This window comes from Phyllobates terribilis, unplaced genomic scaffold, assembly GCF_046119375.1.
Source record: "Phyllobates terribilis strain yellow unplaced genomic scaffold, ASM4611937v1 Scaffold_3__8_contigs__length_932513732, whole genome shotgun sequence".
Lineage (NCBI taxonomy): Eukaryota > Metazoa > Chordata > Amphibia > Anura > Dendrobatidae > Phyllobates > Phyllobates terribilis.
The window spans coordinates 295,359,704-295,386,065 of NW_027362763.1; positions in this window are offsets into that span (position 1 = coordinate 295,359,704).

A 26,362-nucleotide genomic window follows, 5' to 3' on the forward strand; every position below is an offset into this window, starting at 1 on the left:
AAAAAATATATTCAGTTTGCAACCTGATGGAGGTCAGTATAGATGGACTAATACAACAAGTCCCACACACAGCTAGAAGCCCAATATTTTTTCAGAGGTAGATGCAGAAAAAAATATATTCAGTTTGCAACCTGATGGAGGTCAGTATAGATGGACTAATACAACAAGTCCCACACACAGCTAGAAGCCCAATATTTTTTCAGAGGTAGATGCAGAAAAAAATATATTCAGTTTGCAACCTGATGGAGGTCAGTATAGATGGACTAATACAACAAGTCCCACACACAGCTAGAAGCCCAAATATTTTTTCAGAGGTACTGTAGATGCAGATAAAAATTATTTTTAATTTGCAACCTGATGGAGGTCAGTATAGATGGACTAATAGAGAAAGTCCGACACACTGCTAGAAGGCCAAATATTTTTCAGAGCTAGATGCAGAAAAAAATTATATTCAGTTTGCAACCTGATGGAGGTCTGTATAGATGGATTAATAGAACAAGACCCACACACAGCTAGAAGCTCAATATTTTTTCAGAGGTAGATGCAGAAAAAAATATATTCAGTTTGCAACCTGAAGGAGGTCAGTATAGATGGACTAATACAACAAGTCCCACACACAGCTAGAAGCCCAATATTTTTTCAGAGGTAGATGCAGAAAAAAATATATTCAGTTTGCAACCTGATGGAGGTCAGTATAGATGGACTAATACAACAAGTCCCACACACAGCTAGAAGCCCAATATTTTTTCAGAGGTAGATGCAGAAAAAAATATATTCAGTTTGCAACCTGATGGAGGTCAGTATAGATGGACTAATACAACAAGTCCCACACACAGCTAGAAGCCCAATATTTTTTCAGAGGTAGATGCAGAAAAAAATATATTCAGTTTGCAACCTGATGAAGGTCAGTATAGATGGACTAATACAACAAGTCCCACACACAGCTAGAAGCCCAATATTTTTTCAGAGGTAAATGCAGAAAAAAATATATTCAGTTTGCAACCTGATGGAGGTCAGTATAGATGGACTAATAAAACAAGTCCCACACACAGCTAGAAGCCCAATATTTTTTCAGAGGTAGATGCAGAAAAAAATATATTCAGTTTGCAACCTGATGGAGGTCAGTATAGATGGACTAATACAACAAGTCCCACACACAGCTAGAAGCCCAATAGTTTTTCAGAGGTAGATGCAGAAAAAAATATATTCAGTTTGCAACCTGATGGAGGTCAGTATAGATGGACTAATACAACAAGTCCCACACACAGCTAGAAGCCCAAATATTTTTTCAGAGGTACTGTAGATGTAGATAAAAATTATTTTTAATTTGCAACCTGATGGAGGTCAGTATAGATGGACTAATAGAGAAAGTCCGACACACTGCTAGAAGGCCAAATATTTTTTCAGAGCTAGATGCAGAAAAAAATTATATTCAGTTTGCAACCTGATGGAGGTCTGTATAGATGGATTAATAGAACAAGACCCACACACAGCTAGAAGCCCAATATTTTTTCAGAGGTAGATGCAGAAAAAAATATATTCAGTTTGCAACCTGATGGAGGTCAGTATAGATGGACTAATACAACAAGTCCCACACACAGCTAGAAGCCCAATATTTTTTCAGAGGTAGATGCAGAAAAAAATATATTCAGTTTGCAACCTGATGGAGGTCAGTATAGATGGACTAATACAACAAGTCCCACACACAGCTAGAAGCCCAATATTTTTTCAGAGGTAGATGCAGAAAAAAATATATTCAGTTTGCAACCTGATGGAGGTCAGTATAGATGGACTAATACAACAAGTCCCACACACAGCTAGAAGCCCAATATTTTTTCAGAGGTAGATGCAGAAAAAAATATATTCAGTTTGCAACCTGATGGAGGTCAGTATAGATGGACTAATACAACAAGTCCCACACACAGCTAGAAGCCCAATATTTTTTCAGAGGTAAATGCAGAAAAAAATATATTCAATTTGCAATCTGATGGAGGTCAGTATAGATGGACTAATACAACAAGTCCCACACACAGCTAGAAGCCCAATATTTTTTCAGAGGTAGATGCAGAAAAAAATATATTCAGTTTGCAACCTGATGGAGGTCAGTATAGATGGACTAATACAACAAGTCCCACACACAGCTAGAAGCCCAATATTTTTTTAAAGGTAGATGCAGAAAAAAATATATTCAGTTTGCAACCTGATGGAGGTCAGTATAGATGGACTAATACAACAAGTCCCACACACAGCTAGAAGCCCAATATTTTTTCAGAGGTAGATGCAGAAAAAAATATATTCAGTTTGCAACCTGATGGAGGTCAGTATAGATGGACTAATACAACAAGTCCCACACACAGCTAGAAGCCCAATATTTTTTCAGAGGTAGATGCAGAAAAAAATATATTCAGTTTGCAACCTGATGGAGGTCAGTATAGATGGACTAATACAACAAGTCCCACACACAGCTAGAAGCCCAATATTTTTTCAGAGGTAGATGCAGAAAAAAATATATTCAGTTTGCAACCTGATGGAGGTCAGTATAGATGGACAAATACAACAAGTCCCACACACAGCTAGAAGCCCAATTTTTTTTCAGAGGTAGATGCAGAAAAAAATATATTCAGTTTGCAACCTGATGGAGGTCAGTATAGATGGACTAATACAACAAGTCCCACACACAGCTAGAAGCCCAATATTTTTTCAGAGGTAGATGCAGAAAAAAATATATTCAGTTTGCAACCTGATGGAGGTCAGTATAGATGGACTAATACAACAAGTCCCACACACAGCTAGAAGCCCAATATTTTTTCAGAGGTAGATGCAGAAAAAAATATATTCAGTTTGCAACCTGATGGAGGTCAGTATAGATGGACTAATACAACAAGTCCCACACACAGCTAGAAGCCCAATATTTTTTCAGAGGTAGATGCAGAAAAAAATATATTCAGTTTGCAACCTGATGGAGGTCAGTATAGATGGACTAATACAACAAGTCCCACACACAGCTAGAAGCCCAATATTTTTTCAGAGGTAGATGCAGAAAAAAATATATTCAGTTTGCAACCTGATGGAGGTCAGTATAGATGGACTAATACAACAAGTCCCACACACAGCTAGAAGCCCAATATTTTTTCAGAGGTAAATGCAGAAAAAAATATATTCAGTTTGCAACCTGATGGAGGTCAGTATAGATGGACTAATACAACAAGTCCCACACACAGTTAGAAGCCCAATATTTTTTCAGAGGTAGATGCAGAAAAAACTATATTCAGTTTGCAACCTGATGGAGGTCAGTATAGATGGACTAATACAACAAGTCCCACACACAGCTAGAAGCCCAATATTTTTTCAGAGGTAGATGCAGAAAAAAATATATTCAGTTTGCAACCTGATGGAGGTCAGTATAGATGGACTAATACAATAAGTCCCACACACAGCTAGAAGCCCAATATTTTTTCAGAGGTAGATGCAGAAAAAAATATATTCAGTTTGCAACCTGATGGAGGTCAGTATAGATGGACTAATACAACAAGTCCCACACACAGCTAGAAGCCCAATATTTTTTCAGAGGTAGATGCAGAAAAAAATATATTCAGTTTGCAACCTGATGGAGGTCAGTATAGATGGACTAATACAACAAGTCCCACACACAGCTAGAAGCCCAAATATTTTTTCAGAGGTACTGTAGATGCAGATAAAAATTATTTTGAATTTGCAACCTGATGGAGGTCAGTATAGATGGACTAATAGAGAGAGTCCGACACACTGCTAGAAGGCCAAATATTTTTTCAGAGCTAGATGCAGAAAAAAATTATATTCAGTTTGCAACCTGATGGAGGTCAGTATAGATGGACTAATAGAATGATGCTATGCCCAAAAGATTTTACTTCACTAGGTGCAGTAAAAAAATTGGTATTCTATACACAGGTGGTATATCTTGCAACACAGATAGGCTACTCCACTGACTAACACACTCTGCAATAGGCCAAAAAGGATTAGCTTTGCTAGATTCAGCCAAATGCTGTGAAAAAAACTTGCACAGCACTGGCACAGACCTGCCTGGCAAAAACTGATAGGAACTGATGTGACCTAGTCCTGAAAAGGACTCCAATTACAATTAGTCTTTACTCCCACAATCTATCTATTTAAGAGCACAGACCTCCCTGATAAAAGTCGTAGGAAATGCTGTAACCTAGTCCTTAAAAGGACTGCAATCACAACTATTCAGTACTCCCAAGCTATCCGTATATTTGTGCGAAAATTGGCTTGAAATTAACAAGGTATAGCGCACACAGCAACAGCGGTGCCGTCTAACACGCAGCTGCAGCAGTGAGAAAATGGTGGCGACGGGGAAAATGGCTTGGTCTTATAGGGCAAGGACATGTGACATACACTGCCAATGACACATGCCCTTGCTTGTGTGAAAAAAAGCACTTCGCTCCGTGTGTGCGCTGCTGATAGGCTGACAGATTGCACCTCCCCACTGCAAATGCGGGAAAGAGAAAAAAAAATGGAGATCTTTATTGTTCCTGCAGAGATCCATCCCCTGCCCCGACCCCCACCCCGCTGTACACTCAAACTGCGTATTAACATTAATTTTCATCATTACTGAGAAAAAATCCAGTTATGATTTTGGTGCACGAACAGTTATCGAACATAACCTCGAACAGCCGAATTTTTCTCAAATTGTTCGTGTTCGCCGAACGGCTCGAACACCGCCCAAAACAGCTCGAATTTGAGATTGGCGAACGGTTCGAGTAGAACAACGCTCATCTCTAGTGCCAAGCATACCAGGAAGAGGGATAAAGAATGCCATAAATATCAGGATGAGGGATGAAGGGTGCCATAAATACCAGGAAGAGAATAAGGGGGGTCATGAATACCACCATGAGGGGTGCCATGTATACTTGGATGAGGGATGAGGGGTGCCATGCATACAAGGATGAGGGATGGGAGGTGCCATACATACCTGGAAGAGGGATGAAGAATGCCATACATACCAGGATGGGGATCAGGGGGTGCTATGCCTACCAGGATGGGTGATTGGGGTGCCATGCTTTCCAGGACGGGGGATTGGTGTGCCATGCATATCAGGATGGGGATGAGGGTCATTTATACCAGGATGGGGGATATTAACCGAATTGGGGGCCATTACCCCTTTAATAGGGTCAGCAGCAGGCCCCCTCCCCCTTAACAATGCATCATGGCAACATTTTTTGTTTACATTTTTTTTTCTATTTTCCTTCTCTAAAACCTAGGTGTCTCTGTCCGGTGCGTCTTATAGTCCAAAATATACAGTACATACCTTCATGACCATAGTTTTTTTCTTCTTCATCACAGTCATTATTTCTTTTTTTCCAAGAGGAAAACAAAGTGTGTTTCAGTACAGTGCAAACATCATCTCAATCTAGTTTACTAATAAAGATGATCAAATCTTTTGAAATTCAAATTCTCAGTGACACTATTTACAGTGAATTGATTTGCCAAGAATCACAAAGCTGCAATGTCTCCAATTGCAACAAAAATATGTGGGTAACACTATGAGTTCTACCCGGAACTGTATCAAATTCTTTTCCCTCTCTTTAACAGAAACTTAGCATTAGTAATATCAAAGTGACCTCACCATAAAAAACGATGGCAACCTAGTAGAAAACAAAAACTCATTTAGTAACACAGCATACTAACAGACTTTTCATCTTTTTTTTGTTAATTAATAGTCCAAAAATTATGCCTCAAATATAATCAGACTGTTCTGTGCAGAACACTGGACTCAAACTGATGATGTCACTGTCAAAAGTAACATCATCCTGCTGTGAATTAGATGAGTGATATGCCAAATATTCCATAATGTCCTCCACTTCATCCTCATTAATACACTTGCTGGAGGCAAAGAAAGCCAATTTTGACCTTCTTTTGGTAGTACTACTGCCTATACAGCAAATGCCAGTAGTGCAGGCGATGCTTCAGCTGCTGTTAGCATCTTCTACATTCTTATCTGTAGCACGGGTTACTTTTCTTCTGCATTACCCTGCCCATTGCCATTGACATATTTCTTTCACTATACATTTTGTACAACAGTATGATTAACTTTTGACAATCTTTTCAACCCCAATTATTAAACACTTGCCCAAAGGACAAAATAAGAAATTCTAGATAGGTATATGCACAGAAAGGTAAATGTGGAAGTAGACCTAAGTAGAGTTGTATGAGGTTGTCAAATATATTAAAAAAGGTGTGCTGCACATTGAGATGTGATAGCTGCAAGACCCTTTGAGAAATCTCATGCTGTTGTGTTTGAGATCTTGTCATCCTTCTGTGACTGATGCAATTCTCTGCAATGTGTAAAATAGAAGTAAGCTTTTTTTCTTTGCAATTTTCACAGATTGAATCACAAATTGCTTGAATTCACCCAGATCTATGAATTTCACAAAATTTGACAGGAGTTTTATTCGTATCGAATCAATTAATTAATCTCTAATTACTACAAGTATGCACTGTAATATATTCAGAGCATGAATGTGCAGTCTTCAACAATTGGATGATATCATCATGTCAACATGAACCAAAAGGTTTTGAGCATCTTGCTGAATCTACTGTAAGAAGTTTGAAGGTGAATATTAAATTGTGGACACTAAGTTTATACATATAGTATGTTTTTCTACGGTGTTTTATAGAAAATATGTCTACCTTCCACTTTTATACTTTCATTCATGTTCATACTTACCATGACCCAGGAAATCCTTACAGACAAAACCAAGTAATGCAAAGGTGCATCTGTAATGACTGATGATTTGACCAAAAGAGAAAAAGAAAATTACTCTCTCAGGCACTTAGTACATATGATTATAGCTTCCAGTCCTGCAGGGATCTGCTTAACGGTTCTTAAAATCAATGACTAAACTCCAAGAAAAAAGAATTAATCTCCAAATAGATTAAATAAAGTCCTTGGAAATCAATGATTCATTTACAACTGCGGAGGAATTGGCTGCAAACAGATTAAATAAGACTTTGTATTATTGCCATTTCATTTCCGAGGATATTTTTGCATTCATTGAAATTTGAATATATGTAATTTCCCGATTTACATTAGGGCTTTAAGGACACCTATATACACTGCTTGGCAGTCGTACCTAGAAGTGAATTGTCATGGTGTATTAAATGACTCCATTTAACTTCTGTTCAACAACAGAACACAAAAATGAAGTCTGTATAATTTTGCATCCTGTAGCATCTTATCATATTTATTATGGTGTAAACAGAACCTTACCTTGCACTAAACAAAGTAATTATGGATGAGAGTGCTCTAATTGATGAAACCGAAAACTTTATTTTCAGTATATAAAATGTAATTATAAATAAAATAGGTATAATTAACTAATTTACTGTTTAAAATTACAGTTCTGTTTGTACACTTAGGAAAAAAGCAGGTATACAATGTGCAACCCACATTGCTGAAAAATCTAAAGGGACAATATTATCTACATAATATTTTTTTCACATAGCAAGATTTGTTGGCTAAGGCATTTTTTCGTGATAATGAACAATGCAACCTTAAAAGTATTTAAGAGGATGGCCATGTATTTGAAAGTATTGCATATAATTAACATTTACAGGTGTTCAGGTACAAAGGAATGTCAGTATTAAAATCAATGTATGTGTTGATAGGAAAAGATTATTGAGTGCTTTTGAAAATAAATCTTTTTAGACTCTGAGTCATGTTGAAACAGCAATTGCATCTTGAATATCTATTTTAACCTTGATGCTGGTCGGAGGAAAGAAGCAACAACAAAGTGGTAATTTTTTTGTATAAAGAATATTTGCTACATGTCACAACTAGTGTTGAGCCACCCCCGTAGTGTTCGGGTTCGGTTCGGTTCGTCGAACACCGGGATGTTCGAGGAACTGTTCGTCGAACTGTTCGTCGAACACCTTAGAACACCGTCGAACACCGTTAAAACCAATGGCAGGCAAACAAAAACACATAGGAACACATAGAAAACACCTTCAAAGGTGTCCAAAAGCTCACAAACTGCTCAGAAGACGCTTTCTTTAAAAAAGCCGGCCGGCAATTCAGCAGCGGCATACACTGGTACCCGACAATTTAGACATGAAGGAATACAGCATCACACATAGATTAGATAGATAGAAACATGTCAGTCACATATATATGAAGTACAGTGACAGTGTTGCTTACTGTACTTGTCATTTAGTGTAAAGGATTTATTAAAAAATATAATAGTGTTTTCGTGCACCGACTCTTTAAAAAAGCCGGCCGGCAATTCAGCAGCGGTACCCGACAATTTATAACAGACAGAATAGAGCTTCACACATAGATTAGATAGATAGAAACATGTCAGTCACATATATATGAAGTACTGTGACAATGTTGCTTACTGTACTTGTCATTTACTGCAAAGGATTTATTAAAAAAAATAATAGTGTTTTCATGCACCGTCTCTTTAAAAAAGCCGGCTGGCAATTCAGCATCTGTACCCGACAATTTAGAATAGAAGGAATAGAGAATCACACATAGATTAGATAGATAGAAACATGTCAGCCACATATATACGAAGTACAGTGACAGTGTTGCTTACTGTAATTGTCATTTAGTGTAAAGGATTTATCAAAAAAAATAATAGTGTTTTCATGCACCGTCTCTTTAAAAAAGCCGGCCGGCAATTCAGCATCTGTACCCGACAATTTATAACAGACAGAATAGAGCTTCACACATAGATTAGATAGATAGAAACATGTCAGTCACATATATAATAAGTACAGTGATAGTGTTGGTTACTGTACTTGTCATTTAGTATTAAAATAAAGGATTTATTATTAAAAAAAATTGCCGTGGGGTTCCCCGTAATTTTAGTCTCTAGCGGAGGTTAAGCAGACGGCTGGGGCAGATGTTTGAAGCCTGGGAAGGGGGTAATACCCACGGAGCTTCCCAGGCTACTAATATCAGCCCCCAGCTGAATACCTAGCCTTTACTAGCTATTAAAATGGAGGACCCCCCCCAAAAAAATGACGTGGGGTCCCCCCTAATTTAATAGCTAGCAAAGGCTAGGCAGACAGCTGGGGGCTGATATTAATAGCCCAGGAAGGGAGCCATGAATATTGGCCCCCTCCCAGGCTAGAAACACCAGCCGTCAGCCGCCCCAGAAATTGCGCATCCATAGGATAGCCTGTCATCTCGATGTAGCAGTGCTGAAGCTGTCGTGGGAGCCATGGAAAGGTAAGGATGATGTTGCTTTATTATTTTACTTTTATTGCAGGAGATCATTGGCTTCAGCTGGAATGGGCGTGGCGGTAAGTATGGTTTAATTTAGAACAATAAAGAATTGTGTGTTTATTTCAATTAAAGGATTTTTTTCTGGGTGTTTGTGTTTTTTTTAAATACTTTACTAGAAATTCATGGTGGTCATGTCTAATATTGGCGTGACCCCATGAATTTCGGGCTTAGGACCAGCTGATAATGCCAAGCTGGCCTTAACCCCTTTATTACCCAGTGAGCCACCGCACCAGGGCCCTGGATGAGTTGGGTACAGCGCCAGAAGATGGCGCTTCTATGAACGCGCCATTTTCCGGGGCGGCTGCGGACTGCAATTTGCAGCGGGTGGGGCCCAGAAAGCTTGGGCCTCCCTGCGCTGCAGATTCCAGCCCCCAGCTGCCTAGTTGTACCTGGCTGGACACAAAAATAGGGCGAAGCTCCACGTATTTTTTTTTTAAATTCATGAAATTCATGGAATAATTAAGAAAAAAAGGGCTTCCCTATATTGTTGTGTCCGGCTAGGTACAAATAGGCAGCTGGTGGTTGGGAGCAGCCCGTTCCTGCCTGCTGTACCTGACTGGACACAAATATAGGGCGAAGCCCCACATCAATTTTTTTTTCATTATTTTATGAATTTCCTGAAATAATTAAAAAAAAATTGACGTGGGGCTTCGCCCTATATTTGTGTCCAGTCAGGTACAGCAGGCAGGAACGGGCTGCCCCCAACCACCAGTTGCCTATTTGTACCTGGCCAGACACAACAATATAGGGAAGCCCTTTTTTAAAAAAATTATTTCATGAAATAATTAAAAAAAAATTGACGTGGGGCTTCGCACTATATTTGTGTCCAGCCAGGTACAGCAGGCAGGGACGGGCTGCCCCCAACCACCAGCTGCCTATTTGTACCTGGTTGGACACAACAATATAGGGAAGCCCTTTTTTTCTTAATTATTCCCTGAATTTCATGAAATAATTAAAAAAAAAAATGCGTGGGGCTTCGACCTATTTTTGTGTCCAGCCAGGTACAACTAGGCAGCTGGGAGCTGGAATCCGCAGCGCAGGGAGGCCCAAGCTTTCTGGGCCCCACCCGCTGCAAATTGCAGTCCGCAGCCGCCCCAGAAAATGGCGCGTTCATAGAAGCGCCATCTTCTGGCGCTGTACCCAACTCATCCAGGGCCCTGGTGCGGTGGCTCACTGGGTAATAAAGGGGTTAAGGCCAGCTTGGCATTATCAGCTGGCCCTAAGCCCGAAATTCATGGGGTCACGCCAATATTAGACATGACCACCATGAATTTCTAGTAAAGTATTTAAAAAAACACAACACCCAGAATAAAGTCCTTTAATTGAAATAAACACACAATTCTTTATTGTTCTAAATTAAACCATACTTACCATCACGCCCATTCCAGCTGAAGCCAATGTCTTCTGCAATAAAAGTAAAATAATTAAGCAACCTCATCCTTACCTTTCCATGGTTCCCACGACAGCTTCAGCTCTGCTACATCGAGATGACAGGCTGGACCGCAGCAGAACGCTGCCATCCAGCCTGTCATCCCGCGGACACTGAGAAGCGCAGGCATGCTTGCGCTCCTCAGTGTCTCTCTGTGACGGCATAAAGATGAGACAAGTTCATGTCCAATGAACTCGGCTCACCTCATGCACGTCACTGACAGCGTGGGAAAATTCTCCTGCACTCAGCACTTCAGCGTGAGAATTCTCCCATGCTGTCAGTGACGTGCATGAGGTGAGCTCATTCATGTCCAATGAACTCAGCTGACCTCATGTACGTCACTGACAGCGTGGGAGAATTCTCACGCTGAAGTGCTGAGTGCAGGAGAATTCTCCCACGCTGTCAGTGACGTGCATGAGGTGCGCCGAGTTCATTAGACATGAACTCGTCTCATCTTTATGCTGTCACAGCCAGACACTGCAGAGCGCAAGCATGCCTGCGCTTCTCAGTGTCTGCGGGATGACAGGCTGGATGGCAGCGTTCTGCTGCGGTCCAGCCTGTTATCTCGATGTAGCAGAGCTGAAGCTGTCGTGGGAACCATGGAAAGGTAAGGATGAGGTTGCTTTATTATTTTTCTTTTATTGCAGGAGATCGTTGGCTTCAGCTGGAATGGGCGTGATGGTAAGTATGGTTTAATTTAGAACAATAAAGGAATGTGTCTTTATTTCAATTAAAGGACTTTATTCTGGGTGTTTGTGTTTTCTTTTAACTTTGACTATGGGGTTAGTAATGGGGGTGTCTTATAGATGCCTCTCCATTACTAACCTGGGCTTGATGTCAGCTGGCATTATAAGCTGACATCAACCCCAACCCCATTACCCCACTGCCACCGCTACAGGGCAGTGGGAAGAGCGAGGCTAAGTGCCAGAATTGGCGCATCCTAAGGATGCGCCATTTCTGGGGCGGCTGACGGCTGGTGTTTCTAGCCTGGGAGGGGGCCAATATTCATGGCTCCCTTCCTGTGCTATTAATATCAGCCCCCAGCTGTCTGCCTAGCCTTTGCTAGCTATTAAAATTGGGGTGGACCCCACGTCATTTTTTTGGGGGGTCACCCATTTTAATAGCTAGTAAAGGCTAGGTATTCAGCTGGGGGCTGATATTAGTAGCCTGGGAAGCTCCGTGCGTATTACCCCCTTCCCAGGCTTCAAACATCTGCCCCAGCCGTCTGGTTAACCTCCGCTAGAGCCTAAAATTATGGGGATCCACACGCCAATTTTTTTTTAAATAAATCCTTTATTTTAACACTAAATGACAAGTACAGTAATCAACACTGTCACTGTACTTCATATATATGTGACTGACATGTTTCTATCTATCTAATCTATGTGTGATTCTCTATTCCTTCTATTCTAAATTGTCGGGTACAGATGCTGAATTGCCGGCCGGCTTTTTTAAAGAGACGGTGCATGAAAACACTATTATTTTTTTTTAATAAATCCTTTACACTAAATGACAAGTACAGTAAGCAACACTGTCACTGTACTTCATATATATGTGACTGACATGTTTCTATCTATCTAATCTATGTGTGATTCTCTATTCCTTCTATTCTAAATTGTCAGGTACAGATGCTGAATTGCCGGCCGGCTTTTTTAAACAGACGGTGCATGAAAACACTATTATTTTTTTTTAATAAATCCTTTACACTAAATGACAAGTACAGTAAGCAACACTGTCACTGTACTTCATATATATGTGACTGACATGTTTCTATCTACCTAATCTATGTGTGATTCTCTATTCCTTCTATTCTAAATTGTTGGGTACAGATGCTGAATTGCCGGCTGGCTTTTTTAAAGAGACGGTGCATGAAAACACTATTATTTTTTTTAATAAATCCTTTACACTAAATGACAAGTACAGTAATCAACACTGTCACTGTACTTCATATATATGTGACTGACATGTTTCTATCTATCTAATCTTAGTGTGAAGCTCTATTCTGTCTGTTATAAATTGTCAGGTGCCGCTGCTGAATTGCCGGCCGGCTTTTTTAAAGAGACGGTGCATGAAAACACTATTATTTTTTTTGATAAATCCTTTACACTAAATGACAAGTACAGTAAGCAACACTGTCACTGTGCTTCTTATATGTGTGACTGACATGTTTCTATCTATCTAATCTATGTGTGAAGCTCTATTCTTTCGGTTCTAAATTGTCGGGTACCGGTGTATGCCGCTGATGAATTGCCGGCTTTTCTTGTTTCACTGTTGGCACTGTTCCCATTGATTTGGGCAATCACTGTAATGCCACAACCACCATGGCTGTGGCATTACAGTGAGTGGCAGACAATCCCTGCATGATTGGTGCTCTAAATAGCGCCAGACATGCAGGACACGCTTTTGGTGCACGAACAGTTATCGAACATAACCTCGAACAGCCGAATTTTTTGCAAATCGTTCGGGTTCGTCAAACAACTCGAACACCGCCCAAAACAGCTTGAATTTGAGATTGGCGAACAGTTCTAGTCGAACACCGCTCATCTCTAGTCACAACTGGCTTGGTTTTGAATATGTAAGATAAATTGAGGCTACTTATAATCACTGTCCAATGTCCATTTAATATGAGGGAAATGGATTCACTACTAAGTTGCAAAGACTCTATATTTCTTTAGATAACTAAATTTAATTTACTTTAGTGTATTGAGCTTCAAGTATTAAAAGGCAATTTAAAAATGAGTAAGGAATTTAACCCATAAAACATAACTTTTATTATGATGTGTAATTTAAAGCCTTATTATCCTATCTAGTCTTCATTAAAGGGGTTGTCCCACCATCAAATACAATTTAATCAATAGATCTTGGAATAAAAATAAATTTCACAATTAGATGTTTTTTTTAAAAAAAAATTCCTGAGCTTAGAAAATCTTATAAATGTACCCTTGCTATCTACTGTGTAATGGATGTGTCTGACCATGCAGGAACATGGTCTGAACATACCAGGAAAAAAAATTCTCTGTATTTTTAAAAACGTTTTACCTCACAGAATCAACTGCAATTCCATGTTGTGCTATCTGAATACTATTTTGTTTCTTCCCCTGCCCAGGAGATGTGATATGATCATTCCATGTCCCTGTATGGTCAGACACAGCCATTACACAGTACACAGCAGGGGCACATTTATATGATTATCTCATTACAGGAATATTTTTTTTAACATATCTAATTGTGGAGTTTATTTTTACTCTAAAATGTACTTTGTTCGGGGGACAACCCCTTTAAGTGCACCTTTGTAATTCATGTCCTGAAATATTATTTTATAGTCATCAGGATATGACTAATACATAAAATAAAACACTCCCTAAAAATAGTCTCCCGGACTAATTCCAATTGTTGTTTATCTCACAAATTGTATCAACACATTTCATCGTCCCCAAATTGAATGACTTATCAGGAGACTAAAATCCTAAAAATTCATAAAACACTTAAAAAACCACAAGATTTTTGTCTCCAAGTCCAAATGAGTTGCCAAGTTTTGGGGGGGCAATAAAATGCATAAGGACACAACTTGTGAGATTAAAAAACAATTGGAATTAGTCTGGGAAACTAATTTTAAGGAATGTTTTATTTTATGAATTAGTCGTATCCTGATTAATACGAGATAATATTTTAGGACATTAATCTCAAAGATGCACTTAATGTAGAGTAAATGTGTCATTTAGAGCCTACTTATATTATTATAGTAAAAGTTAAATGCTATTTTAATTTTTATTTCATAAATCAATAGTATATGTGAAAATAAGCAACTTTGTAATATATTTTATCTGAGAAATCTGCTTTTTTCTCTGCCAGAATTGATCATTCATTATTAAAATTCTCAATTCATAGGTAAAATCTGTATTCAGTGAAGACAGACTTTCACATTACTGAGATAAGAAATGGCAGTTGCTAATAATATAATCTTATCTAGATAGGAGGAGGAAGAGGGAGGAGCTCAGCATTTAGCTCCTCCCTCCTTCCTGCTTCATAGAATTCTATCCATAGCAACTGTCATCTCCTATCTCAGTAATTGGAAATTCTGTCTTCACTGAATACAGATTTTACCTCAGAATTGAGAATTTTGATAATGAATGATCAATTCTGGCAGAGAAGGAAGCAGATTTCTCTGATAGGATATATTACAAAGTTTCATATTTTCATGTGTACTATTAATTTTTTAAATACAAATTAAAATGGTGGTTAGTCTTTAAGTTTTATGGGAAGAATTCCTTACTCAGTGAAAGTTATCTATACTGGGATTTGTGACAATTATATTTCAGTGAAAAGTTTTAACAGGCAGATTATACTAATTGTTTGTAATAATTTGCATTCTTAACAATTCATGTTTAAGAATGTTTGATTGTCTATATGATATATAGCAACCAATTCTAGTTATTATCACCTATAGATTCATTGGCAAAGGTACTGCCTTAGTAACCAGATTACGAAGCCAAGGGTCTTAAGGGAGGCTGGATCATGGCAGCATGACTGGTACTGAAGTGAGTTCCCAATCAAAATAAAAAAACAACTCCTCACATATAAGGGGGTGAAAAAGAGACCACTACCGTCTTATGTGATTTGATAAGAATTACCTACTTAGGTTCACCATTCTGGGGCTTTGTAATGGCCACAGTGAAGCAAAGAAAAAAATCCAGCCTCAGATTCAATTAGTGTTATTTGTCCTAGATGGAGGAGACCAATCCACCTGCATGATAAAGCACTACCATAGATGAGAGATTTATGCCACAAAGAGGGTAGCTTTGAGACTTACTTTTGCATGTGAAGGGAATATGCATGAGAGTAGTCCAGGAAATTCCCATCAAACAAAGGCTAGGCATTTGCTGCACCAGAGGAGTCTGAAAGTGAATGTCTTAATGAAAAGTGTGAAAAGGAGTGCCAGAAACAGCCAGGAGATTGATGCCTGGGAGTGTGAAATGGATGCTCTAACTCAGTGTTCCCAAACTCCAGTCCCCAAGAGCCACCAACAGGTCATGTTTTCCGGACTTCCTTAATATGGCCTATGTGATAATTGCATCACCTGCATAGGAAATAATGCCATGACCTGGCAATACTAAAGAAATCCTGAAAAAATGACATGTTGGTAGTTCTTGAGGACTAGAGAGGCGGAATACTGCTTTAACTGCTACTGTTGGGTAGCAAGAGTATATATAGTGCTAAATAAGATGTTGCAGAATATTGCTGCAAAGAATGATGAACATGAAAGGAGTCGTGACCTGTAGTGTAAGTGTGTAGAAAGCTGCTAAGAAAGTGGCACAAAGACTGTTGCAAAAAGAAGGAGGTGCTGCAGAGGTGATTACCAGCAGATGGTTGCATGTGTCAGCAAAATTTTCACTTTTGTAACCCCCTGCTTTCAGTACCAAATATATACGTCTGTATAAGTTATTCTTGTGTCTTATGAGGCTTTTATAACCAAAATGCTCATTGAATTTTACAAGCCTGTGTAATAATCAAGCTACTTGTTTTCCTATGAGTTAAAGTTATTAATCCAACTGATATGTGCAACTGTATGTCTTTGAGTTCTCTGACTTGGGAACCACCATACCTCCAAGAACTAATATGTGCTAATTAGTGATGGGCGAGCACTAAAATGATCGGGTGCTCAAAGCTCGGGTCCAGCAAATTGGGATGCTTGGGTGTTCGACCCGAGCAACATGCCCAATGTAAGTCTATGGGAAACTCAAGCATTTTTCAGGCGGCTCTCACTGGCAGTCTGCATAGGCCTAAAAATTGCCCAAATCGATGGGAACAGTGCTCAAATGACATGGGAACAGCATGGGGAAGACCCCTGGAAGCATTTCTGACTTCCAGGTAACTGCTGTCAACAACATTGTCAGAGGTATTACGCCACTTTTACGGACTCACAATAAAACATACTAAAACTAAACCAAAATTAATTTTCCTGAGAAATATGTTAAGGAACATCCTTTCCAGGGTAATGACTTGTATATAAAGCAAAATAAATAACCAAAAACAAAAATACTCCTCCACACCTTGGGCTATGTTCACACATAGCATTTTTGAAGCATTTTTGCACTTTTGCATTGCTTTCAACCGTGACAAATGCATTCACCAGGAAATGTCATTTTAACATTTTACAACCTTATCTGGCCATGTGGTGTGTGAGACATGATCAGACACATCCTGTTTCATTTATGAAGGAGGGACTCTGAAAGTCACAAAGCCTATTTTTATAGGGCCATCAGGCAGCCGTTACTATTTTTAAAGGGCCAGCAGTCGGCCCTCACTATTGTTAGAGAGCAATCAGCCGGTTATGCTTTGTTGATCCCATTACTAAAGATTGCGTCTCCTATGCTGTTATTGCCTATGCAGTGAGTGAGGTCTGCCCAAAATTTGGACGCACCCCAGTACCCCTTTGAAAAATTGGATGCACCCCAATACCCGTTTGAAGAGACTTAGAGGTGGACTTCCTAAAAACAATGTTCCCATTATTAGAAAGTGGGTCTCCCATACTGTTTGCCTATGCAGTGAATGCAAGCGCTGCCAAAAATTTGGACCTTCTCCAATGCCGCTTGGAAGAGACGTAGAGGAGGGCCTCCTGAAAACAATGTTCCCATTATTAGGAAGTGGGTCTCCAATTGTGTTTGCCTATGCAGTGAATGCAAGGGTTGCCAAAATTTGGAGGCACTCCAATACCCCTTGGAACAGACGTGGAGGTCAGAGGGCCTCCTGAAAATAATGTTCCCATTATTAGGAAGTTGGTCTACCATTGTGTTTGCCTTTCAAGTGAATACAAGGGTTGCCAAAAATTTGGAGGCACTCCAATGCCCCATTGAAGAGACGTAGAGGGCCTCATGAAAAAATATTCCCATTATTAGGAAGTGGGTCTCCCATTTACCCCGGGGGGTATACAGATAAATACTGTATACATTTTTTTTTACGGGCATCACAAACACCCTTTAAAAAAATTATGTGGGTGTTGCATCACGTGCCACCGTTACCATGGTGATATGGTGTTGGAGGATGAGGATGAGGAGAAGGAGGAGGACAACAGCAAACAGCCAAAATCAGGAAGCATATACCCATGTGTGGATGTGAAAAGTCGCATGGGAATACACCTCCCAAAAAACGACACTGGATTTGAGTTTGTTACGCTGCTATCATTTGGTGATGTTGAGAAGTCTGGCACAATCCAGCCCTGGTTCATTTTTATAAGAGTCAGCCTGTCAGCATTTTCAGTTGACAGGCGGATGCACTTAGCAGTTATAATTCAACCAGTGGCACTAAAAACCTGCTCTGATAAAACGCTAGCGGCAGGGCAGGCCAGGACCTCCAAACATAGAGATCCAGTTCATTCCACATGTCCAGCTTTGATACCCAATAATTATAAGGCACAGAGGAATCACAGAGGACGTTGGTATGGTCAGCAAGGTACTCTCTCAGCATCTTCCCAAACTTTGCATTCCTTGTGAGAGTAACCTGCGCCTCAGAGCCTGTGCGATGGGAGGGGCTGAGAAAACTCTCCCAGAACTTTGACAGTGTTTCCCTGCCTCTGCTGGATTGGAGTTGTGTCTCTCTCGGCTGTACTCCTTGGTTGTCCAAGAAACTGTGACCTCTGCCGCCAGCGTTTTCAGATGGGAATTTTTTTAATAGTTCCACAACAAGGGCCTTCTGGTACTGCCCCATTTTTTTTGTAGACCTGTCCGCCTCAGGAATAAGAGATATAAAGTTCTCCTTGTAGCGTCTAGAAGTGTAACCAACCAGTAATGACTGTCACCCAAGATTTTGAGAACGCGAGGGTCACGGGAAAGGCAACGTTACATAAACTCAGCCATGCGTGCCAGACTGGTAACAGGCAAGACTTCCATGTCCTCACCAAGAGGACGACTGACCATGCTCTCCTCCTCCTCCCTGTCCTCAGGCCATCCACGCTGAACAGACGGTATGACAGTTGTGCAGGTAGTACCGTCTATAGTGCATGAAACTAGCTCCTGTTCATCCTCCTCCTCTTCCTCATTGTCACCCAATCCACGTTGGGTTGAGATGAGGCTGGGCTGTGTGTAATTACCCTGTATGGTTCCTTGCTCCATCTCATTGTGCTCCGCCTGCAATGCATCCTCTTTGATTTTGAGCAGAGAGCATTTCAGAAGACAGAGAAGCAGGATGGTGATGCTAATTATGGCATCATCATCGCTCACCATCTTGGTGGGGTCCTCAAAGTTTTGGAGGATGGTACAGATGTCTGACATCCATGTCCACTCCTAAGGTTTTATGTGTGGAGTCTGAACTGAATACCAACGGCCTTGTTGATGCAGGTAGTCAACAACTGCCCTCTTCTGCTCACAAATCTTTCCCAACATCTGCAGTGTAGAGTTCCAACATGTGGCGATATCACACACTAGTCAGTGAGCTGGAGGCTGAAAACGCTGCTGGAGCATGGCAATGGTGGCGGAAGCTGTAGCTGACTTTTTAAAATGGGCACACAGGCGGCGTACTTTGACAAGCAGATCTGGAACTCTGGGTAGGTTTTGAGAAACCGCTGAACCACGAGGTTAAGCACATGGGCCAGGTGTGGTACATGTGTGAGCTCGCCTCAGAGCCGCCATCAGGTTCCGGCCATTGTCACACACGACCATGCCTGGCTGTAGGTTCATCGGTGTTAGCTACAGATCTGCCTGCTTTTTCAGAGCTGCCCACAACTCTTCAGAATTGTGCGGTTTGTCACCTAAGCATATTAGCTTCAGCACAGCCTGTTGCCACTTGTCCGAGGCAGTGCTGCAGTGCTTCCAGCTTGTGACTGATGTGGTCATTAGGTAAAAATAAAATGCTGAATTATAATAACAAAATTCTGTATTAATGGGTTAATTAAGGGTTTTAGGTTTCGTTTTTAAAGCATCCACCATGTGGTAAAAAATTACATGATACAGTGCCTTGAAAAAGTATTTATACCCCATGAATTTTTGAACATTTTTTCACATTACGTCCACAAACTTACATGTATTTTATTGCGATGTTATGTGATATACCAAGACTTTTTATAACCTAATCCTGCCTTACTGTTCTCCAAAATTTTATTTCTGACCTCTCTGGTGTGTTCTTCGGTTTTGATGCTGTTTGATCCATAATGTTCTCAAACAAACCTCTGAAGTCTTCACAAAACAGCTGTAGTTATACTAAAAATAAATGACACACTGGTGGACTCAATTTACTACTTATGAGACTTCTAGAGGCAATTGGTCACTCAGGATTTTATTTAGGTGTATCAGTCTACAGTGGGCTGAATACAAATACACATCACAATTTTCAGATTAAAATTTTTAAAATATTTAGAAAACCATGTATCATTTCCTTTACACTTTACAAATACTTGCTACTTAGTATATAATCTGAAATGAAAATCCCATTAAAATACATGCTAGTTTGTAGGCATAACACGAAAAAAATGTGGAGAAGCTCACGGGTATGAATATTTTGGCAAGGCACTAACTTTATTTCACAGTTTAGTGTTAGTACATCAAATTCAAATTTGTATAGTCTGTTATGTTTTACTGCTTTAAAAATTATTTTTATAAAAAAATAAGACAATATACATATTTTTATTTTTCAATCGATGGAGCTAAGTTAGGGCTTGTTATTTAAAGGGTAAGCTGTAGTTTTAATTGGTATTCATATAACTGGGGTATAAATCTTTTTTTATCACTTACTTTTTAAATATTTTGGGGAAACCGTGTGACTAAAAATAAAATTTTGCCATTTTGATTTTGATTCCATCATTTTAATATTTTTTTTTACCTGTGATCTTTTGAATGCTTTTATAATACATTGCAATAATTTAGCATCGCTTTTAATCAATGATGCATGCAATGATTTTTTTCTGTTAGATTGAATGCAACAGATTAAATCTCAGCATGCATTGTTCTAAAAAAGGTAGGTATACACTGGTAAAGTAACAGCCCTATGCAAATGAATTTAAAGTAACCACATTAGTAGGTTGCAAAATTGCAATTTATTACCTATTAAGCAATTTTTCTTTTCCATGTTAATAGAAGGCCACACTGACATTTGGAGAATATTAAAGAAAAAATAAATGTTCTGTTTGCTTAAATTGTATATGAGCTTGAACAAATTACTTCCAGTAAGAATATGGAAAAAATATAATTATGACAACAATTACTGGAACATTGATCTATGCGCTTCCATCCATTTAGCTCTTTCATATCTAATGAATACCCTTATTTTCCATTGAATTTTAGAAGATAGTAGCCCTGTAAATATATTAAAAGAAGCTCTAGATTTACTAAGTGTGGTAAAAATCAATGTGCCTACAGGCTTATTAAATATACTTCTTCTGTGTGTCCCAGTTCTAGCAGTTACAGCATTTTCTGTCAATTACTGTTACATTGACCTGGTGCTGCTTTGTTACTTAAATGTGCAAAAAGATGATTTGAGTAGAGTAGTTAAAAGAAAAAGATGACACATACACGAAAATATGGGTCCTCCTTATGCTTGAAGTGAAATCACTTTAAGACCATATATATGAAAGGGCCAAATTAATCATATTGGGATCCAGATCCAAAAGTTGGTGGCATATCCTGGGCATTTTTGTGGATAGCCAAGTGTGACATTATAAGGGGTATTCCTATCTTAGACATTTATGATATATCCACAGTATCTTGCACAGCTGTTAATGGAGTTGACCATGCAAGCTTTATGAGTTATTCTCAGAATTCACAAAGAAGTGAATGGAAAGAGATAGGTCCTGGTGCAGGATAGGTCCTGGTCTTTAGATAAATGCATGTCCCAATGGCGAATTTCTAAATATTTACTGGTGATAACTAGATATAATCAAATCTTTTAGAATTCAAATTCATTAGGTTCAATAAATCTTTCAATAAATCTGATTTGCAGTGAATCAATTTGCCATGGATTGCAAAATTTAAAGACCCCAACTGCTCTGAAAAGATGTGTGTAACATTCAAAAGTCTCCAACAACTTTATCCAATCACTTGTAATTAGAGATGGGCGAATCCGAACAGTATAGTTCAAGGTCCAACTGTTCGGGCTTGGACCCCGAACATGGACCTCATCAGGAAGTCTATGTTACTGCTCGAGTTCGGCAAAGTTAACCTCCGGTCACAGGCGTCAGCAGATGGGATTACTACACCCATCAGCCTACACCTGTTGTTACAGATAAGAGCGAGAGCAGGCACGGATGATGGGAGTATTCATCTGCCAGTGCCTGCGCTTTAAATAAATTTAAAAAATGGTGTTGGTCCCACTGTATTTTTGATAACCAGCCAGGCAAAATTGAAAGCTGTGGGCTGATTAGCCTTTACTGACTAGATTACAGGGGGACCCCAGAAAAAATTTGAGTGGGGTCACCCTATAAAATCTAACCAGCAAAGGCTAAACAGACAGCTGTGAGCTGATATTAATAGCCAGGGAAGGGCCATGGATGCTGGGCCCCTCCAAGGCTAATAATATCAGCCGTCTGTATCCCCAGAAATGGTGCATTAATAATATTCGCCAATTCTGGGGCTTAGCCTCGCTCTTCCCACTTGCCCTGTTGTGGTGGCAAGTGGGGTAATAGGGTTGAGGTTCATGTCAGCCTTGTATTGGCAGCTGACATGAACCCCAGGTTAGTAATGGAGAAGCGTCTAGAAGAAGCTCCCATTACTAGCCCCATAGTCAAATTGTAAAAACAAACACCCAAAATAAAGAATGTTATTTTAAATAATGACACAGACTCCTTTATTTATGATTCTTTATTTACCAAAAACAATTATACTTACCTAATGCCCAATCCACTGAAGCAAATGTCTCCTAAAAAATAAAAAACAACAATATCCCCTCACCTGTCCGAAGTTCTGTCCCACGCCGTAATTCATGTCTGGGATAAATAGTTTTAAACCTGGACAGTGCCAAGATGCGACCATCTTAGCTGAAAACCACTGAGAAATGGGCTTCTGCGAGTTCAGCCTTAGTGACTAGCAGTGACATCATAGAGTTCACCGCCGGTCATTGAGGCTGCGTTACCAGTCGTGACAATGAACTGCAGTGACCTCAGTGAGATCACTGCCAGAGGCCCGGCTGGGAATGCTGCCTCAATGACTGGCGGTGAACTCTATGACGTCACCGCTAGTCACTGAGGCTTAGCTCGCAGCAGCTCATTCGTCAGTGGTTTTCAGCCGAGATGGTCGCATCTTGGCACCATCCTGGTTAAAAACTATTTATCCCAGACTTAGATTACAGCGTGGGACAGAACTTCGGACAGGTGAGGGTTTTTGTTGTTTTTTTTTTGTCTTCTTACAGGGGGACGAGGGCTTCAATGAAATGGGCATTAGGTGAGTATAACTGTGTTTGTAATTTTTAAATAAAAAAGTAAAAGTGAATGTTTTATTTTAAATAAAAGACTTTATTCTGGGTGTTTGTCTTGATTTACAATATAACTAAGGATTAGTAATGGAGAGGCATCTTATAGACACCTCTCCATTACTAACCTGTGGGCTTGATGTCACCAGTAAATACAAAGGTGACATCAACCCCACAAATATTACCCCACTTGCCATCTCCACAGGGCAGTGGGGAGAGCAAAGTGGCAGAATTGGCACATCTAATAGATGCGCCTTTTCTGGGGTGGCTGTGGGCTGCTATTTTTATGCTGGGGGGGGGGCAATATCCATGGACCCTTACCAGCCTGAGAATACCAGCCCCCAGCTGGTTGTCAAAAATGGGGGGACCCCACACCATTTTTTAAATGATTTCTTTAAATAATTAAAAAAAAATGGCATGGGGACCCCTCTATTCTTGAAAAACAGTCTTGCTAAAGCTGACAGCTGAGGCTTGCAGCCCGGAGCTGTCAGTTTTGCCTGGCTGGTTATCAAAAATACAGTTTGACCCATGCCATTTTTTGAATTTATTTAATTATTTATAGCGCAGGCCCCAGCAGATGAATACTCTCATCAGACGTGCCTGCTCTCGCTGTAATCTGCAACAGCAGGCGTAGACTCATTGGAGCAGTAGTCCCATCTGCCGACGCAACTTTTTACATCTTTTTACTTCCTGGCTCATCTGACAGCATGGGAACCGCAGCTATCTGACCGGTAGTATTAATCTTACTGCCAATCAGAGACAGTGTTTTCCGTGCTGTCATGCACATGACAGCGTGGCAAACACCCAATGCTCGGGCATCCCATTCATACGAATGGGGTCCGTGTTCGGGTCCGGGTACTGTAGTGGTAACCAAACCTGAACTTTTAATAAACTGTTCGGCTGAACCCGCCAGACCCGAACAGTCAGGGGTTTGCCCATCACTACTTTTAACCCTTTATGGACCAAGCCACTTTGTACGTTAATGGCCAAATCTCACATCTGACCAGTGTCACTTTATACGGTAATAACTCTGGAATACTTCTATATATCCCCGTGATTCTAAGATTGTTTTTTCGTGCCATATTGTTATTTATGTTAGTGGTAAATTTATGTCAATAAGCTTTTCGTTTTTTTTGTGAAAGTATCTGAAATTTGATGAAAATTTAGAACAATCCTTTTAATGCTTATACCCTTAAACTTTAAACCAGATAGTCATATCACATAAAATAGTTAATAGATAACATTTCGCATAATTTTTCTAACATTCTTTATGATGTTATAAGGGTTAAAATTTAGCAGCAATTTTTATTTTTTTCAAGGAAACTAACAAATCCATTTTTTTTACGGACCTATTCAGTTTTGAAGGGACTTTGAGGAGATTATATATCAGGAAAAAAAACTGAAATTATACCATTTTAAAAATGACACCCATCAAATTATTCTAAACTGATGATTTAGCCTCAAATTTTTAAAGGGTTTGTCTGGTACTTTTAAAAAAATGCCAGTGTGTTTTAGTGATGAATACAACCCTTTTCTAATTACCTTGCGCTGCTGATACTGCCTGTGAGCGGCTCTATCGGTGGCTGCTCATAGGCAGGACGTGACCCCTGGGGGTACCAGCATCCACCGCGCGCTCTCCCTGTCGTCATTCACTGGGAAATTGCGCGGTGGATGCTGGGTGTGACGCAATGGAATAATCCCGCCCACAACTCAGCAGCCACCGTGGGGACCCCAGCACTGAGTCACGCCTCACTTGTCGTGATGTCAGCATGGGGATTACGTGCTGCCTGTGAGCAGCCACCAATAGCACCGCTCACAGACAGTATTAGTAGCGCAAGATAATTAGAAAGAAGGTTGTATTTATCGTTAAAACATACTGGCATTTTTTTAAAAGTACCGGACAAACCCTTTAAATTTCACAAGGGATAATAGGAGAAAATGGAACCATAGTTTGATATGCAATTTCTCCTGAACATGATGATATCCCATATGTAGTTAAATGCTTTTTTGGCACACGGCAGGGCTCGGAAATTAATGAAACGCTATTTATTAATTGGAGCTTAAATTTGGCTGGAATAGATTGCAGACACTATGTTGCATTTGCTAAGCCCCAATGGTACCAAAACAGAGGAAATTCATCTAGGGATGTGTTGAGCATTTTTATCAAAAATTCAGATTTTTCAGTAAAACATTATTTTAGCCCCAAGTTTGTAATTTTCAAAATTAATAGCAGGAGTAAATGGCCCCACAATTTGTTAGGCAATGTTTCTTAAATGTGTCAATATCCCATATGCTGGCAAAAACTGCAGTTTGGGCTCAAGGCAGGGTCCCGAAATGGAAAGAGCGCTATTCAATTTTTGCAGCATAAATTTGGCTGGAATAGATTGTGAATGTCATGATTAGTGATGAGCGAGCACTAAAATGCTCAGGTCGAGCAAATTGGAATGCTCGAGTGCTTGGTCTGAGTAACGAGCCCAATGTAAGTCTATGGGAAACTTAAGCATTTTTCCAGCGGCTCCCCCCTGCGGTCTGCAGAGGGCCTAAAAATTGCCGAAATCGACAGGAACAAAGCTCAAATGACATGGGAACAGCATGGGGAAGACCCCTGGAAGCATTTCTGACTCCAAGGTCACTGCTATCAATAATGTTGCTAGAGCTGTTACGCCACTTTTACAGACTCACAATAAAACATGCAAAAACGAAACAAAAATGGATTTTCCTGGGAAATATGTTAAAGAACATACTTTCCAGGGTAATGACTTGTATATAAGGCAAAATAAATAACCAAAAGCAAAAATGCTCCTCCACACCTTGGGCTATGTTCACACGTAGCGTTTTTGATGCGTTTTTGCACTTTTGCATTGCTTTAAACCAACACAAATGCATTCACTGGGAAATGTAATTTTAAAATTTTACAACCTTATCTGGCCATGTGGTATGTGACAAATCATCAGAAATATCCTGTTTCATTTATGATGGAGGGACTCTGAAAGTCACAAAGCCTATTCTTATAGGGCAGTCAGGCAGCGCTTTCAATTCTTAAAGGGCCAGCAGTCGGCCCTCGCTATTGTTAGAGAGCCATCAGCTGGCTATGCTTTGTTGTTCCCATTATTAACGAGTGGGTCTCTTATACTGTCATTGCATATGCAGTGACTGCAAGGGCTGCCAAAAATTTGGAGGAACTCCAATGCCCCTTGCAAGAGACGTAGAGGTCAGAGAGCCTCCTAAAACCAATGTCCCCAATATTAGGAAGT